The sequence below is a fragment of the Lipotes vexillifer genome, unplaced genomic scaffold, assembly GCF_000442215.2.
Source record: "Lipotes vexillifer unplaced genomic scaffold, Lipotes_vexillifer_v1.1 scaffold1235, whole genome shotgun sequence".
NCBI lineage: Eukaryota > Metazoa > Chordata > Mammalia > Artiodactyla > Lipotidae > Lipotes > Lipotes vexillifer.
This window is the reverse complement of record NW_006775530.1, coordinates 1545079-1564514: the sequence shown is the minus strand read 5'-3', so window position 1 is coordinate 1564514 and position 19436 is coordinate 1545079. Positions and strand designations below refer to the sequence as shown.

Sequence of the window (19436 nt, the reverse complement as noted above, 5' to 3'; positions counted from 1 at the left end):
TCAAAAATCTCTGCCCTCCTTGTGCTGACATGGCAGGGGTGGGGATGGCAGTGTAGGAGGAAGGAAGAACAATAAACATTTTAAAAACTGTATATAGGGGACATGCCTGATGGTGCAGTGGTTAAGACTCTGCGCTCCCAGTGCAGGGGGCCCAGGTTCGATCCCTGGCCGTGGAACTAGATCCCGCATGCTGCAACTAAGAGTTTGCATGCCACAACTAAGGAACCTATGTGCCACAACTAAGGAACCTATGTGCTGCAACTAAGGGGCCCGCCTGCCACAACTAAGACACAGTGCAATGAAATAAATAAATTTTAAAAATAAAAATAAATATAAAGATATATGTTACATTAGAAAGTGGGAAGTGCAAAGGTCAAAAATAAAGCAGGGTGAGGGAGTTGGAAAGTAGTGTGTGATGGGGGTGCAGCTTTCAATAGGGAATCAGGGAAGGCCTCAGTGGAAGTTGAGCTAAGATTTGAAGGACATGAGGGAGGAAGCCCTGTGGCTCTCTGAGGGAGAAATGTGATCTGTGACAGGCAGAGGGAGCGGCATGGCCAAAGGTCCTGTGGCAGGAGTATACTTTGCAAGCTTGAGGAAGAGTTTCAAGGCCTGGCTGCTAAAAGGAATGAATGAGGTGGAAGCAGAAGAAATCTGAGAGGTAATGGGGGTCAGAGCTCATGGAGCCTTGTATTCATTTGCAGGGACTGAGGAGGATGGACACCATAGTAGGGTTTTGAGCAGAGGAGCAGTGATGTCATCTGGCTGCCGTGGAGAGAACAGATTGGGGACAAAGGCAGAAGCAGGGAGCCAGTGGAGACCATTGCCATAATCCAGGGTGAAAGGGGGTCAGATTCTAGATATATTTTGAAGGTAGAACCAACAGGATTTGCTGGATTGATATGTTGAGAGAAAGAAAAGAGGGGAGAAGGATCACCTCAAAGTTTATGGCCTGAGCACCGGCACTGAATTGCCGTTACTGAGATGGGGAGGATTGCATCAGGAGCAGAAGGAAGCCTAACTCTGGAATCGCTAGGATGAGCTTCAAGGGCCAGAGGGGGGTTCTACCTCAAAGGTAACTGGGCCTCTGGTGTGCCAGGTTCTGACATAATCCGCGGTGCAGTTAACCGCCCCTGAAGGCAGAACAGGTGATCCCTGCTTGGGAAACCATTTCCACCTCATTCCCATACTTGTGGTTGGTGAGTGAACGCACTGCCAGCACATTTTTCAGCTGTTCCTTAAAATGGGTTGTTCTTGAGCATTTTCAGTTGTAAAAGGTTGAATTGGACATGGGCAAAGATTGCCTTAAAATAACTAATGCCACATAAAAAATGAGGCATGAGAATTGAAAACATATGTCCACCTAAAAACGTCTCTCTCTCTATATCCATAGCAGTATTAGTCACAATAGGCAAAAAGTATCCATCAACTGAAGAATGTATAAACAAAATGTGGTGTGTCCATACAATGGAGTATTACTTGAAAATAAAAAGAAATGAAGTGCTGGCATATGCTATAACATGGATATACCTTGAAAACATTATTCAAAGTGAAATAAACCAGTTACTAAAGACCATATATTATATAATTCCATTTATATGAAATATCCAGGGTAGGCAAATCTGTAGAGACAGAGGCAGATTGATCGTTGCCTGGTAGTGGAGAGTTTGGGAGAAAATGAGGAATAACTACTGATGTGTTCAGAGCTTCTTTTTGGGGGTGATGAAAATGTTCTAAAATTGATTATGGTGATTATTCAAGTCTGAGACTATACAAAAAATATTGAATTCTGTACTTCATTAACTTATTTTTAAACCTTTTATTTTATTTTATTGGCTGTGCCTCATGGCTTGCGGGATCCTAGTTCCCGGACCAGAGATTGAACCTGGGCCCTGGCAGTGAAAGTGCAGAGTCCCAACCACTGGACCACCAGGGAATTTCCTGAATTGTGCACTTTAAATTGGGGAATTGTATGGTAGATGAATTACATCTCAAAGCTGTTATTTTTTAAAAGATTTTTTGAAAATGCCTACACTAATTTCCCTAAGGGAGCTGTTACTGCAGACCACCTCGTGTGAGCAAGTGTCACGGCCTGACACTGAGACCAATCAGACCACACATGACTCCAGCCAATCACACTTGGCAATGCTCTGTCACGCGCTGGTCACAGGGAACTGTCAGTACTTAATACTGATCATGAGAGTTTGGGCTGACAAAGCTAATTAATTACCCATAGCATGTACAGCGGTGGTTAAGGGCACAGGCTCTGCAATGGGACAAACTGATTTTGAACCTCCGCTCTGTCTTATGACCATTGGCAAGTTAGCCTCTCTCAGCCTCAGTCTCCTCATCTGTAAATGAGAGATGATAATATCTACCCCACAGGGAGGTTAAGAGGATTAAATGCAATACTTTTATAGAACAATTAGTACGGTGCCTAGAACTAGGTAAAGGATCAGTAAATGGTAGCTGGAATTATTGTTAATAATGTGTAAAGAGCACTGAGCACAGGACCTGGCATATAGAAAGCGCTCAAAACACAGAATGATTTTTTTTTAATTACCTTTTTTATTTTATTTATTTTGGCTGTGTTGGGCCTTTGTTGCTGTGCGCAGGCTTTCTTTAGTTGTGGCGAGTGGGGGCTACTCTTGGTTGTGGTTCACGGGCTTCTCAGTGCAGTGGCTTCTCTTGTGGAGCACGGGCTCTAGGCGCACGGGCTTCAGTAGTTGCAGCACACGGGCTCAGTATTTGCGGCATGTGGGCCCTAGGGTGTGCGGGCTTCAGTAGTTGTGGCACACGGGCACAGTAGTTGTGGCTCGCAGGCTCTACAGCACAGGCTCAGTAGTTGTGGTGCACGGGCTTAGCTGCTCCGCGGCATGTGGGATCTTCCCAGGCCAGGGCTCGAACCCGTGTCCCCTGCATTGGCAGGTGGGTTCTTTTTTTTTGCGGTACGCGGGCCTCTCACTGCTGTGGCCTCTCCCATGGTGGAGCACAGCCTCCGGACGTGCAGGCTCAGCGGCCATGGCTCACAGGCCCAGCTGCTCCGCAGCATGTGGGATCCCCCCAGACCGGGGTACGAACCCGCGTCCCCTGCATCGGCAGGCGGACCCTCAACCACTGCGCCACCAGGGAAGCCCGGCAGGTGGGTTCTTAACCACTGCGCCACTAGGGAAGTCCCAGAATGATTAAAGTCATACTTTTCACAGGAAAAACTGTTTATGAGACAGAATAAACCTTACAGATAAGGATAGAAAATTTGAATTCTGTTGCTTAAGGACAAGAGTAAGTGACTTTGAGAGACTGCTACGTGCCCCCCACCTGGCTCCTCTGTAGCAAATACTCACACAGCCTAAAGCACTGGCTTTGCCCTTGAGCCTTGCCACCCCCCCACCCCGAGTCACTAATGAGCAAATCCAAGCTTCCGGAAGCTCCTAGGAGAACATTCAGCTAAGAAACTGGAGTTTTTGATGAGGACCCCAGACAGGAAATGCCATTGCCCCTCCAAAGCATATTCTAAGACAGGGAACTAGAAGAGGAACTCAAAGCATAAAATAACTGCAGTTGATTATCCCAGGAATGCAGGGGCTTTTCAACAGCAAAAAAAATCGATTTATGTAATATACCACACTGTGTGGTTAAAGGAGAAAAATGTGATCATCTCAATACTGGCATGAAAAAGTAGGTGATAAAACTCATACTTATTTATGATTAAACAGTAGTAAACCAGAACTAAAGGGAAATTCCTGTTCTTGATATATCTCCCCATATGAAACAAAACTTTTTTTAAAATTTTATTTATTATTTATCTTTGGCTGTGTTGGGTCTTTGTTTCTGCGCACGGGCTTTCTTTAGTTGCGGCGAGCGGGAGCTACTCTTCGTTGCGGTGCACGGGCTTCTCATTGCGGTGGCTTCTCTTATTGCAGAGCACGGGCTGTAGGTGAGCAGGCTCAGTAGTTGTGGCACACGGGCTTAGTTGCTCCGCAGCATGTGGGATCTTCCCAGACCAGGGCTCAAACCTGTGTCCCCTGCATTGGCAGGCAGATTCTTAACCTCTGTGCCACCAGGGAAGTCCTGAAACAAAACTTAATAGTGAAACAATAGAACTATTCCCAAAGCAGGAACAAGGCAAGGAAGGATGCTATCATTCTTACTATTTGATATTATAACGGTAGCAACTGATTTTCAACAAAGGTCCCAAGACCACTCAATGGGGAAAGAATAGTCTTTTCCACAAATGGTACTGGGACAACAGAATGTCTAAAAGAATGAAGCTGAACTCTTAGCTCACACCATCCACAGAAACGAAATCAAAATGGATTGAAAACCTAAACGTAAGAGCTAAAACTGTAAAACTCTTAGAAGAAAACATAGGTGTAAATCTTCATGACCTTGGATTAGGCAACAATTTCTTAGATATGACACCAAAGGCATGGGCAACCAAAGAAAAAAATAGATAAATTGGACTTCATCAAAATGATGCAGGGGACACGGGTTCGTGCCCCGGTCCGGGAAGATCCCACATGCCGCGGAGAGGCTGGGCCCGTGACCCATGGCCGCTGAGCCTGCGCGTCCGGAGCCTGTGCTCCACAACGGGAAAGGCCACAACAGTGAGAGGCCCGCGTACCGAAAAAAAAAAATAGAAGCCCAAACCAGCTTTCCTGAGGATAAGAGACCCCATGGAGAGAGGAACCCAACCAAGAACCAACACCAACCACCAGACATAAGAGTGAGGCCATCTCAGTCCATCCAGCCTCAGTCCAGCCACAAGATGACTATCACTGCATGACTGATCCCTAGCAGAAGAACCATCCACCTGATACTGGTCTATATTGCTGTCCCACAGAAACATAAGTGAATAAAATATTTGTTGTTTTAAGAACTGGATTTTGGGGCAGTTTGTTACACAATAATAATTAACTGATACACAGCATATACATACAAATCCACCATACGTTTCTCTTTTTTATGAGGATCTGGTGAAATAACATTTATCAGAGTTTCTGTGTTTAAATCTCTTGCTGTTTGACATAATAGACAGTCATTGATGAAAATAACCAAAATTTATAACATGCATATGAGGACATCAGTGTTCAACTGGTTAATGAGTATAATCAATTCAAAGATTAGTCACTAAGTGTGGGCTGCAGCAGGTCAGTGGCCAGGGCAGCCTCCATGGCTATCTACAGATTTTCTTCAGGACACATGATGTGAGGGTTGGTACATTAGTGGGGGAAGACAAAAATGGAAATAAATACTATGAAGACAGCAAGCAGTTTTTTGGCTATCACCAGTGGGTTATATATACTACTGAAATGAATGGCAAAAACACATTCTGGGATGTGGATGGAAGCATGGTGCCCCCTGAATGGTATCATTGACTTCACTGGATGACTCATGATCCTCCAACAAAACCACCTATTGCTTGTACATTCATTTGGACAAACCGTAAATTCAACATGAGTGGCACTCCACAACAATATATACCTTATTCCACCACTAGAAAGAAGATTCAGGAGTGGGTCCCACCTTCGATACCTTACAAGTAAAGACAATGAAAAACAATTTAAACATGTAAAATATGGGGCTTTTTGTGTAATTGCATCATTACTACTTACTATGAACTTGATTAAAGTTGTTTGATTGAAAAAAAAGAAAAAGATTAGTCACTGCACAAGAAAATGCAAAGTGCCCTGAAATTATTCAGCTTACATATGAAAGAAATCTGGTAGGCGTTTTCCCAAGTTTGACAATCTAAAATTTTACTCATTTTTAAATAAATAATTAATTAATTAATTTTTGGCTGTTTTGGGTCTTCATTGCTGTGCGTGGGCCTTCTCTAGTTGCGGTGAGCAGGGGCTACTCTTTCGTTGCAGTGTGCAGGCTTCTCGTTGTGGTGGCTTGTCTTGTTGCGGAGCACAGGCTCTAGGCACGTGGGCTTCAGTAGTTGTGGCATGCGGGCTCAGTAGTTGTGGCTCATAGGCTCTAGAGCACAGGCTCAGTAGCTGTGGCACATGGGCTTAGTTGTTCCACGGCATGTGGGATCTTCCTGGACCAGGACTTGAACCCCTGTCCCCTGCATTGGCAGGCGGATTCTTAACCACTGCGCCACCAGGGAAGCTCTAAAATTTTACTCATTTTTTAATTATAAAAATACGTTAAAAATTTTTAATATATGTAAAACAATAAAACTTCACTCATCAAAAATGAGAAGGAAACTCAACAGGGAATATTATAAAATCATTGTCATATGAAGAGATGACTGAAGAGTTTGCAGCCAAAAAATGCATGAAAAAAGGTATCAGAGAAAGGTGTCGACACCATCAATTAATAAAAATAATATTTTCTGAACGTTTGTGATGTTTGCAGTATTTATCACTTTTTTAAAATTTTTGATTTGTAGTGATTTATTTTCTTATTCTAAATAAATACTAATTTAGGTATCTAATTATTTTACTTGAAGTTTTGTGAGGTTTTTTTTTCCTTAAGGGGAACTCCCCAGTTGTACCTTGTTCAGCCCCCTGAAACGTGGATCTGCCTGTGAATGAATGAATGAGCCCGAGTTCTAGTCCACAGAAATGTATGCAGAAAGAACCCCAGGGCCTCTTCCTCAGAAGGAGGCTCTGGATATGATAGTCTGAGTCACTCCTGTGTACCTGGCATGCCCACAGGAGAGGCAGATGGTAAACACAGATGTGAGGCCTTTCGAATGTCAATGTTAACCCAAACTGCAGCTTGAAAGGAACTTTCAGACACTACCCCCATGTCAGAGATTAGTTGGCCTGAGATTTTGGGGCAGGGAGCAAAGAACCAGAGTGTCCCCAAGACCTATTTGCATCAGGAGAGAGAAGTGGAGGAAAGGGAGCATCTTGGGATGGGCTGAGCCAACCATGCAGCTTGGTTAAATATCTATTGAGCATCTGCTACATGCCAGGCACTGTTCCATAGTCTGGAACAAAATACTCAAAAATCTCTGCCCTCCTTGTGCTGACATGGCAGGGGTGGGGATGGCAGTGTAGGAGGAAGGAAGAACAATAAACATTTTAAAAACTGTATATAGGGGACATGCCTGATGGTGCAGTGGTTAAGACTCTGCGCTCCCAGTGCAGGGGGCCCAGGTTCGATCCCTGGCCGTGGAACTAGATCCCGCATGCTGCAACTAAGAGTTTGCATGCCACAACTAAGGAACCTATGTGCCACAACTAAGGAACCTATGTGCTGCAACTAAGGGGCCCGCCTGCCACAACTAAGACACAGTGCAATGAAATAAATAAATTTTAAAAATAAAAATAAATATAAAGATATATGTTACATTAGAAAGTGGGAAGTGCAAAGGTCAAAAATAAAGCAGGGTGAGGGAGTTGGAAAGTAGTGTGTGATGGGGGTGCAGCTTTCAATAGGGAATCAGGGAAGGCCTCAGTGGAAGTTGAGCTAAGATTTGAAGGACATGAGGGAGGAAGCCCTGTGGCTCTCTGAGGGAGAAATGTGATCTGTGACAGGCAGAGGGAGCGGCATGGCCAAAGGTCCTGTGGCAGGAGTATACTTTGCAAGCTTGAGGAAGAGTTTCAAGGCCTGGCTGCTAAAAGGAATGAATGAGGTGGAAGCAGAAGAAATCTGAGAGGTAATGGGGGTCAGAGCTCATGGAGCCTTGTATTCATTTGCAGGGACTGAGGAGGATGGACACCATAGTAGGGTTTTGAGCAGAGGAGCAGTGATGTCATCTGGCTGCCGTGGAGAGAACAGATTGGGGACAAAGGCAGAAGCAGGGAGCCAGTGGAGACCATTGCCATAATCCAGGGTGAAAGGGGGTCAGATTCTAGATATATTTTGAAGGTAGAACCAACAGGATTTGCTGGATTGATATGTTGAGAGAAAGAAAAGAGGGGAGAAGGATCACCTCAAAGTTTATGGCCTGAGCACCGGCACTGAATTGCCGTTACTGAGATGGGGAGGATTGCATCAGGAGCAGAAGGAAGCCTAACTCTGGAATCGCTAGGATGAGCTTCAAGGGCCAGAGGGGGGTTCTACCTCAAAGGTAACTGGGCCTCTGGTGTGCCAGGTTCTGACATAATCCGCGGTGCAGTTAACCGCCCCTGAAGGCAGAACAGGTGATCCCTGCTTGGGAAACCATTTCCACCTCATTCCCATACTTGTGGTTGGTGAGTGAACGCACTGCCAGCACATTTTTCAGCTGTTCCTTAAAATGGGTTGTTCTTGAGCATTTTCAGTTGTAAAAGGTTGAATTGGACATGGGCAAAGATTGCCTTAAAATAACTAATGCCACATAAAAAATGAGGCATGAGAATTGAAAACATATGTCCACCTAAAAACGTCTCTCTCTCTATATCCATAGCAGTATTAGTCACAATAGGCAAAAAGTATCCATCAACTGAAGAATGTATAAACAAAATGTGGTGTGTCCATACAATGGAGTATTACTTGAAAATAAAAAGAAATGAAGTGCTGGCATATGCTATAACATGGATATACCTTGAAAACATTATTCAAAGTGAAATAAACCAGTTACTAAAGACCATATATTATATAATTCCATTTATATGAAATATCCAGGGTAGGCAAATCTGTAGAGACAGAGGCAGATTGATCGTTGCCTGGTAGTGGAGAGTTTGGGAGAAAATGAGGAATAACTACTGATGTGTTCAGAGCTTCTTTTTGGGGGTGATGAAAATGTTCTAAAATTGATTATGGTGATTATTCAAGTCTGAGACTATACAAAAAATATTGAATTCTGTACTTCATTAACTTATTTTTAAACCTTTTATTTTATTTTATTGGCTGTGCCTCATGGCTTGCGGGATCCTAGTTCCCGGACCAGAGATTGAACCTGGGCCCTGGCAGTGAAAGTGCAGAGTCCCAACCACTGGACCACCAGGGAATTTCCTGAATTGTGCACTTTAAATTGGGGAATTGTATGGTAGATGAATTACATCTCAAAGCTGTTATTTTTTAAAAGATTTTTTGAAAATGCCTACACTAATTTCCCTAAGGGAGCTGTTACTGCAGACCACCTCGTGTGAGCAAGTGTCACGGCCTGACACTGAGACCAATCAGACCACACATGACTCCAGCCAATCACACTTGGCAATGCTCTGTCACGCGCTGGTCACAGGGAACTGTCAGTACTTAATACTGATCATGAGAGTTTGGGCTGACAAAGCTAATTAATTACCCATAGCATGTACAGCGGTGGTTAAGGGCACAGGCTCTGCAATGGGACAAACTGATTTTGAACCTCCGCTCTGTCTTATGACCATTGGCAAGTTAGCCTCTCTCAGCCTCAGTCTCCTCATCTGTAAATGAGAGATGATAATATCTACCCCACAGGGAGGTTAAGAGGATTAAATGCAATACTTTTATAGAACAATTAGTACGGTGCCTAGAACTAGGTAAAGGATCAGTAAATGGTAGCTGGAATTATTGTTAATAATGTGTAAAGAGCACTGAGCACAGGACCTGGCATATAGAAAGCGCTCAAAACACAGAATGATTTTTTTTTAATTACCTTTTTTATTTTATTTATTTTGGCTGTGTTGGGCCTTTGTTGCTGTGCGCAGGCTTTCTTTAGTTGTGGCGAGTGGGGGCTACTCTTGGTTGTGGTTCACGGGCTTCTCAGTGCAGTGGCTTCTCTTGTGGAGCACGGGCTCTAGGCGCACGGGCTTCAGTAGTTGCAGCACACGGGCTCAGTATTTGCGGCATGTGGGCCCTAGGGTGTGCGGGCTTCAGTAGTTGTGGCACACGGGCACAGTAGTTGTGGCTCGCAGGCTCTACAGCACAGGCTCAGTAGTTGTGGTGCACGGGCTTAGCTGCTCCGCGGCATGTGGGATCTTCCCAGGCCAGGGCTCGAACCCGTGTCCCCTGCATTGGCAGGTGGGTTCTTTTTTTTTGCGGTACGCGGGCCTCTCACTGCTGTGGCCTCTCCCATGGTGGAGCACAGCCTCCGGACGTGCAGGCTCAGCGGCCATGGCTCACAGGCCCAGCTGCTCCGCAGCATGTGGGATCACCCCAGACCGGGGTACGAACCCGCGTCCCCTGCATCGGCAGGCGGACCCTCAACCACTGCGCCACCAGGGAAGCCCGGCAGGTGGGTTCTTAACCACTGCGCCACTAGGGAAGTCCCAGAATGATTAAAGTCATACTTTTCACAGGAAAAACTGTTTATGAGACAGAATAAACCTTACAGATAAGGATAGAAAATTTGAATTCTGTTGCTTAAGGACAAGAGTAAGTGACTTTGAGAGACTGCTACGTGCCCCCCACCTGGCTCCTCTGTAGCAAATACTCACACAGCCTAAAGCACTGGCTTTGCCCTTGAGCCTTGCCACCCCCCCACCCCGAGTCACTAATGAGCAAATCCAAGCTTCCGGAAGCTCCTAGGAGAACATTCAGCTAAGAAACTGGAGTTTTTGATGAGGACCCCAGACAGGAAATGCCATTGCCCCTCCAAAGCATATTCTAAGACAGGGAACTAGAAGAGGAACTCAAAGCATAAAATAACTGCAGTTGATTATCCCAGGAATGCAGGGGCTTTTCAACAGCAAAAAAAATCGATTTATGTAATATACCACACTGTGTGGTTAAAGGAGAAAAATGTGATCATCTCAATACTGGCATGAAAAAGTAGGTGATAAAACTCATACTTATTTATGATTAAACAGTAGTAAACCAGAACTAAAGGGAAATTCCTGTTCTTGATATATCTCCCCATATGAAACAAAACTTTTTTTAAAATTTTATTTATTATTTATCTTTGGCTGTGTTGGGTCTTTGTTTCTGCGCACGGGCTTTCTTTAGTTGCGGCGAGCGGGAGCTACTCTTCGTTGCGGTGCACGGGCTTCTCATTGCGGTGGCTTCTCTTATTGCAGAGCACGGGCTGTAGGTGAGCAGGCTCAGTAGTTGTGGCACACGGGCTTAGTTGCTCCGCAGCATGTGGGATCTTCCCAGACCAGGGCTCAAACCTGTGTCCCCTGCATTGGCAGGCAGATTCTTAACCTCTGTGCCACCAGGGAAGTCCTGAAACAAAACTTAATAGTGAAACAATAGAACTATTCCCAAAGCAGGAACAAGGCAAGGAAGGATGCTATCATTCTTACTATTTGATATTATAACGGTAGCAACTGATTTTCAACAAAGGTCCCAAGACCACTCAATGGGGAAAGAATAGTCTTTTCCACAAATGGTACTGGGACAACAGAATGTCTAAAAGAATGAAGCTGAACTCTTAGCTCACACCATCCACAGAAACGAAATCAAAATGGATTGAAAACCTAAACGTAAGAGCTAAAACTGTAAAACTCTTAGAAGAAAACATAGGTGTAAATCTTCATGACCTTGGATTAGGCAACAATTTCTTAGATATGACACCAAAGGCATGGGCAACCAAAGAAAAAAATAGATAAATTGGACTTCATCAAAATAAAACCTTTTGTGCTTTAAAGGACACTATTGTGAAAACGAAAAGACATCCCACGGAATGGGAGAAAATATTTGAACATCATATATCTGATTAGGGTCTAGAATATATAAAGAATTCTTACAACTCAACAATAAAAAGACAAATACCCATTTAAAAAATGGACAAAGCGGGGCTTCCCTGGTGGCGCAGTGGTTGAGAGTCCGCCTGCTGATGCAGGGGACATGGGTTTGTGCCCCGGTTCGGGAGGGTCCCACATGCCGTGGAGCGGCTGGGCCCGTGAGTCATGGCCGCTGAGCCTGCGCATCCGGAGCCTGTGCTCCGCAATGGGAGAGGCCGCAACAGTGAGAGGCCCGCCTACCCAACCCCCCCACAAAAAAAAAGGACAAAGGGCCTCCCTGGTGGCACAGTGGTTAAGAATCCACCTGTCAATGCAGGGGGCACGGGTTCGAGCCCTGGTCCAGGAAGATCCCACATGCCGCGAGCAACTAAGCCCATGCGCCACAACTACTGAGCCTGAGCTCTAGGGCCCACGAGCCACAACTACTGACCCCATGTGCCACAACTCCTGAAGCCCACGTGCCTAGAGCCCATGCTCTGCAACAAGAGAAGCCACGACAATGAGAGGTCCGCGCACCACAACGAAGAGTAGCCCCTACTCACCACAACTGGAGAAAGCCCGCACATAGCAACGAATACCCAACACAGCCAAAAAAAACCAAAAAACAAATAAATAAATTTGCATAAATAAATAAACCAATGAGCAAGTATTACTAAAAAAATTAAAATGGACAAAGGATTCAAGCAGACTTTTCTCCGAAGAATACATGCAAATGGACAACAAGCCCATGAAAAGGTGCTCAGCATCGCTAGACCTTAGGGAAATGCAGATCAAAATCACGAGATACTACTTCACGCCCACTAGGATGGCTATTTTTTTAAATGGCTAATTTTTTTTAAATGGAAAATAACAAGTGTTGGCAAAGATATGGAGAAATTGGAAACTTCACTCGTTGCTGGCAGAAATGTAAAATAGTCCAGCCATTGTGGAAAACGTTTTGATAGTTCATCAAAAAATTAAACATAGAATTACCATATGACCCAGCAGTTCCATTCTGAGGTATATATCTAAGAGAACTGAAAATGTGTTTGTACAAAAACTCGTGCATGAATGTTCATAGCACCATTATTCATAGTAGCCCGAAAGCAGAAACAACACAGATGTCCATCAACTGATGAATGGCTAAACAAAATGGTATATTATTCAGCCAGAAAAAGGAATGACGTCCTGATACATGCTACAATGTGAATGACCTTTGAAAACATTATGCTAAGTTTAAGAAGCCAGACACTACTCCTGAAGCCCGCACACCTAGAGCCTGTGCTCCGCAACAAGGGAAGCCACTGCGATGAGAAGCCCATGCACTGCAATGAAGAGTAGCCCCCGCTCGCCGCAACTAAAGAAAGCCTGCGCACAGCAACAAAGATCCAACTCAGCCAAAAATATAAATAAATGAAAAATTTTTTAATGGTGAATTTTATGGTATGTGAATTATATATCAATTAAACCAACTCTGCGAGTAGTTAAAAAACTGAAATTGAAAAATCCAGTTCCAGCAATTCCACATCTCTAGGTACACAACCTAGAGACACGCACACTCCCTATGCACCAGGAATACATATAAGGATGGTTACTTCAGTGGATTAAAAATGGCCACAAATTCTCTGCAGTCCCGCCTTTCAAAATGTGGGGTCTCTTTTCCCACCCTTTGAATTTGAACTGGTCTCTTGACTTACTTTAACCAATAGAATGCAACACAAGTGACTATTGCCAAGTTTTGAGTGAGGCCTCAGGAGACCTCCTGCACTTACTTTCTTGGAACATTTCCACCATCATATGACAAAGTTCAGCTGGAAAAAGAGGGCCAGACATCACAACTGAGGCTCCAGACATGTGAGTGAGGCCATCGTGGGCCATCCCGCCAAGCTGCCAGCTAACTACAGCCACTGAGTCCAGGTAAGATCAGAAGAACCATCCTGTCAACCCACGGAATCATGAGAAATAACAAACTGTTGTTGCTTTAAGCCACAACGTTTTAGGAATGCTTGGCTACCCAGCAATGGCTAACTGATACAATACTGAGGCCTTGTTTGCACGATCAGAAAACTAGGAAGCAACCCAAGTGCAGGCTGGATGGTGTAGTGGGTAAGAGCCTGAAGTTTGGCCTCTGACTTGGGCCCCAAATCCCCCCCTGCCACTTACCAGCTGTGCGTTGCTGAGAAATTTATTTGACTTATCCCTATGTCCTCCTAGGTCCTTGTAAGAATTCAAGGGGTTAATACACCTAGAGGACTTGGAATAGTTTCTGGTAGAGAGGAATACTATTAAGTGTTGACTGTTGGTATTGGCTACTGATATGCTCACCAACAAAGTGTGGTATACATATGTGTTGGAGAGACTTCCCTGGTGGTGCAGAGGTTAAGAGTCCGCCTGCCAATGCAGGGGACACAGGTTCGAGCCCTGGTCCGGGAATATCCCACATGCCGCGGAGCAACTGAGCCCGTGCGCCACAACTACTGAACCTGTGCTCTAGAGCCCGCTCGCCTAGAGCCCATGCTCTGCAACAAGAGAAGCCACTGCAATGAGAAGCCTGGGCGCAGCAACGAAGAGTAGCTCCCACTCACCGCAACTAAAGAAAGCCCGTGTGCAGCAACAAAGACTCAACACAGCCAAAAAAACAATCAATTAATTAATTTATATATATATATATATATATATATATGTTGGAGGTGATAAAGGAGTAAATTTCCTGTATACCAACTTGGACAATTCTCAGAAATATATGGTTGTATTGATATATATACGTTGGAGGCGATAAAGGAGTAAATTTCCTGTATACCAACTTGGACAATTCTCAGAAATATATGGTTGTATTGGTATATATATGTTGGAGCCGATAAAGGAGTAAATTTCCTGTATACCAACTTGGACAATTCTCAGAAATATATGGTTGTATTGATATATATATGTTGGAGGCGATAAAGGAGTAAATTTCCTGTATACCAACTTGGACAATTCTCAGAAATATATGATTGTATCTGAAGGGATTAGGCTTCATGGAGGGGCAGTTTTTTTGTTGTTTTTTTTTTAGCGGTATGCGGACCTCTCACTGTTGTGGCCTCTCCCGTTGCGGAGGACAGGCTCCGGACGCACAGGCTCAGTGGCCATGGCTCACGGGCCCAGCTGCTCCGCAGCATGTGGGATCTTCCCGGACCGGGGTACGAACCCGTGTCCCCTGCATCGGCAGGCGGACTCTCAACCACTGCGCCGCGCCATCAGGGAAGCCCACGTAAAGGTATTTTTAAAATACAGGGAGGACATAAATACACCTCAGAGCATTTGCCTCTTTGCAGGCAAAGATGGGAATGGCTATCTAAGTAGAAATCAAGAAGGAGTTTTGCTTTTTTAAATAAATTTATTTATTTTCGGCTGCGTTGGGTCTTCGTTGCTGTACGTGCGGGCTTTCTGTAGTTGGGGCGAGCGGGGGCTACTCTTCGTTGTGGTGCGCGGGATTCTCATTGCGGTCGCTTCTCCTGTTGCGGAGCATGGGCTCTAGGCACGCGGGCTTCAGTAGTTGTGGCACGTGGGCTCAGTAGTTGTGGCTTGTGGGCTCTAGAGCGCAGCCTCAGTAGTTGTGGCGCACGGGCTTAGTTGCTCTGTGGCATGTGGCATCTTCCTGGTCCAGGGCTTGAACCCGTGTCCCCTGCATTGGCAGGTGAATACTTATTCTTTTTTTTTTTTTTTTGCGGTACGCGGGCCTCTCACTGTTGTGGCCTCTCCCGTTGCGGAGCACAGGCTCCAGATGCGCAGGCTCAGTGGCCATGGCTCACGGGCCCAACCGCTCCGCGGCATGTGGGATCTTCCCGGACTGGGGCACGAACCCGTGTCTCCTGCATCGGCAGGTGGACTCTCAACCACTGCGCCACCAGGGAAACCCTCTTCCTTATTCTTTACTGCCTCCCCAGCCCCGACCCGAATTCCTGTATTAATTACAGTGGTTCCAAATCCTTCCTTTTCTGCAGCATCCGCTTGGGGACCTGATCTTCCCGGGCCAGTCCTGACATCTGCCTTGTCACAGGCAGGCTCAGCCCAGTGTGCATAGCACCTGGCACTGCTATCCAGGGCCTCCCTGCTCAGGCCCACCCAGGCCCACAGGTGGCTGTATTCTTGCCAAGGCTTCAGATCTCAGGCTTTGATCCTTAATGTGCTCGAAGAACAACTCCTTAGTTTCGCTCATCGGAATTTAAGGGGTTCCCCTTCCTCCAGCTCCCGCAGCAAGGGGCCCTAGCACCCTCCTGCAAGCAGCTGAGGGGAAACCATGGGGAGGGGTGTTTGTACAGGAGGTGTCTGGGAAAGCGGGGAGCACAACAGAGGCACACGTCAGAGGCGATTTCCTTCATGGCAGATGCCGTATGGAGGACTTTATCAGGCTCTTTAAATTTTTAAAGACTTGTTGGTGATGTTTTGTCTTGCTGTCACTATGTTATTGAGGAGGGCAGATAAATCGGCTTTGGTGTTCTCAGCTACTGTGTATAAGGGTGTGAAAGTAAAGGCTGTTGCAGGGCCTACAGAATACAGGTTAGTGGGGTCCAGGTGGAAATTGGGAATCAAGAGAATTCTTTGTATCTCTAACAGAATGGTTCCTGGATTCTCCTGTTTGGACACTTTTGTCTTCTCAGGCCTGGGTTTTATATCCAAAGGGAGATGCTGAAGTTGTTCTTTCTGGTTTTGATTGATAGGTTCTGGATTAGACACTCTGGAAAATAGTAAGTTCAGATAAGACTGTTTTTTTCCTTTTTTAATAGATCTTTATTGGAGTATAATTGCTTCACAATACCGTATTAGTTTCTGTTGCACAGCAAAGCAAATCATCCATATGCATACATATGTCCCCATATCCCCTCCCTCTTGAGCCTCCCCCCCATCCTCCCTATCCCACCCCTCTAGGTCATCTCAAAACACCGAGCCAACCCCTCTGGGTCATCGCAAAGCACCGAGCTGATCTCCCTGTGCTATGCTGCTGCTTCCCACTAGCTAACTATTTTACTTTCGGTAGTGTATATATGTCGATGCTACTCTCATTTCGCCCCAGCTTCCCCCTCCCACCCTGTGTCCTTAGGTCCATTCTCTATGTCTGCATCTTTACTCCTGCCCTGCAACTAGGTTCATCAGTACCATTTTTTTTTTTCTTTTAGGTTACATATATATGCGTTAGAATACATTCTCACGGGCCCAGCCGCTCCGCAGCATGTGGGATCTTCCCGGACTGGGGCACGAACCCGTGTCCCCTGCATCAGCAGGCGGACTCTCAACCACTGCGCCACCAGGGAAGCCCAAGTCCATTCTCTATGTCTACCTCTTTATTCCTGTCCTGCACCCTGCAACTAGGTTCATCAGTACCATTTTTTTTTTCAGATTCCACATATATGCGTTAACATACGGTATTTGTTTTTTCGTTTTGATTTACTTCACTCTGTATGACAGACTCTAGGTCCATCCACCTCCCTACAAATAACTAAATTTCGTTTCTTTTTATGGCTGAGTAATATTCCAGTGTATATATATATATATATACCACATCTTCTTTATCCGTTCATCTGTCAGTGGACATTTAGGTTGGTTCCATATCCTGGCTGTTGTAAATAGTGCTGCAGTGAACATTGTGGTGCATGTCTCTTTTTGAATTATGGTTTTCTCAGGGTATATGCCCAGTAGTGGGATTGCTGGGTCATATGGTAGTTCTATTTTTAGTTTTTTAAGGAACGTCCATACTGTTTTCCATAGTGGTTGTATCAGTTTACACTCCCACCAACAGTGTAGGAGGGTTCCCTTTTCATCACACCCCTTCCAGCATTATTGTTTCTAGCTTTTTTGATAATGGCCATTCTGACCAGCATGAGGTGATACCTCATTGTAGTTTTGATTTGCATTTCTCTAATAATTAGTGATGCTGAGCATCTTTTCATGTGTCTCTTGACCATCTGTATGTCTTCCTTGGTGAAATGTCTATTTAGGTCTTCCGCCCATTTTTTAACTGGATTGTTTGTTTTTTTGATATTGAGCTCCATGAGCTGTTTGTATATTTTGGAGATTAATCCTTTGTCTGTTGTTTCATTTGCAAATATTTTCTCCCATTCTGAGGGTTGTCTTTTTGTCTTGTTTATGGTTTTCTTTGCTGTGCAAAAGCTTTTAAGTTTAATTAAGTCCCATTTGTTTATTTTTGTTTTTATTTATGACTCTAGGAGGTGTGTCAGAAAAGATCTTGCTGTGGCTTACATCGAAGAGTGTTTTTCCTATGTTTTCCTCTGAAAGTTTTATAGTGTCTCGTCTTACATTTAAGTCTTTAATCCATTTGGAGTTTATTTTTGTGTATGGTGTTAGTGTTCTAATTTCATTCTTTTACGTATAGCTGTCCAGTTTTCCCAGCACCATTTATTGAAGAGGCTGTCTTTTCTCCATTGTATGTTCTTGCCTCCTTTGTCATAAATTAGGTGCCCATATGTGCATGGCTTTATCTCTGGGCATTCTATCCTGTTCCATTGAGCTGTATTTCTATTTTTGTGCCAGTACCATACTGTCTTGATTACTGTAGCTTTGTAGTATAGTTTGAAGTCAGGGAGCCTGATTCTTCCAACTCTTTCTCTTTCTCAAGATTGTTTTTACTATTTGGGGTCTTCTGTGTTTCTATACGAATTGTAAGATTTTTTTGTTCTAATTCTGTGAAGAATGCCATTACTAGTTTGGTAGGGTTTGCATTAAATCTGTAGATTTCACAATATTGATTCTTCCAATCCAAGAACATAGTATATTTCTCCATCTGTTTATGTCATCTTTGATTTCTTTCATCATTGTTTTATAGTTTTCAGAGTACAAGTCTTTAGCCTCCTTAGGCAGGTTTATCCCTGGGTATTTTATTCTTTTTGTTGCAGTGGTAAATGGGAGTGTTTCCTTAATTTCTCTTTCTGATTTTTCATTGTTGGTGTATAGGAATGCCAGAGATTTCTGTGCATTAATTTTGTATCCTGCAACCTTACCAAATTCATTGATTAGTTCTAGCAGTTTTCTGGTGGCATCTTTAGGATATTCTATGTATAGTATCATGTCGTCTGCAAATAGTGACAGTTTTGCTTCTTCTTTTCCAATTTCTATTCCTTTTATTTCTTTTTCTTCCCTGATTGCTGTGGCTAGGACTTCTAAAACTATGTTGAATAAGAGTGGCGAGAGTGGACATCCTTGTCTTGTTCCTGATCCTAGTGGAAATGCTTTCAGTTTTTCACCAATGACAAACCCACCCACTTGCTGTGGGTTTGTCATATATGGCCTTTATTATGTTGAGGTAGTTTCACTCTGTGCCCATTTTCTGCAGAGTTTTTATCATAAATGCGTGTTGAATTTTGTTAAAAGCTTTTTCTGCATCTATTGAGATGATCATATGGTTTTTATTTCTTAATTTGTTAATGTGGTGTATCACATTGATTGATTTGCATATATTGAAGAATCCTTGCATCCATGGGATAAATCCTATTTGATCATGGGGTATGATCCTTTTAATGTAATGTTGGATTCTATTTGCTTGTATTTTGTTCAGGATTTTTGCATCCATGTTCATCAGTGATATTGGTCTATAATTTTCTTTTTTTGTGATATCTTTTTCTGGTTTTGGTATCAGGGTGATGGTGGCTTTGTAGAATGAATTTGGGAGTGTTTCTCCCTCTGCAATTTTTGGAAGAGTTTGAGAAGGATCAGTGTTAGCTCTTCTCTAAATGTTTGGTAGAATTCGCCTGTGAAGCCATCTGGTCCTGGACTTTTGTTTGTTGGAAGATTTTTAATTACAGTTTCAATTTCATTACTTGTGATAGGTCTGTTTATATTTTCTAATTCTTCCTGGTTCAGTCTTGGAAAATTGTACCTTTCCAAGAATTTGTCCATTTCTTCGTGGTTGTCCATTTT

General features: G+C 44.1%; 1 pseudogene; it reads left to right on the top strand.

Annotated features, from left to right (window-relative positions):
- Positions 1–1034: 1034 nt before the first annotated feature.
- Positions 1035–5543, top strand: LOC103077968 (NADH dehydrogenase [ubiquinone] 1 alpha subcomplex subunit 12 pseudogene; annotated as a pseudogene).
- The last annotated feature ends 13893 nt before the right edge of the window (positions 5544–19436 follow it).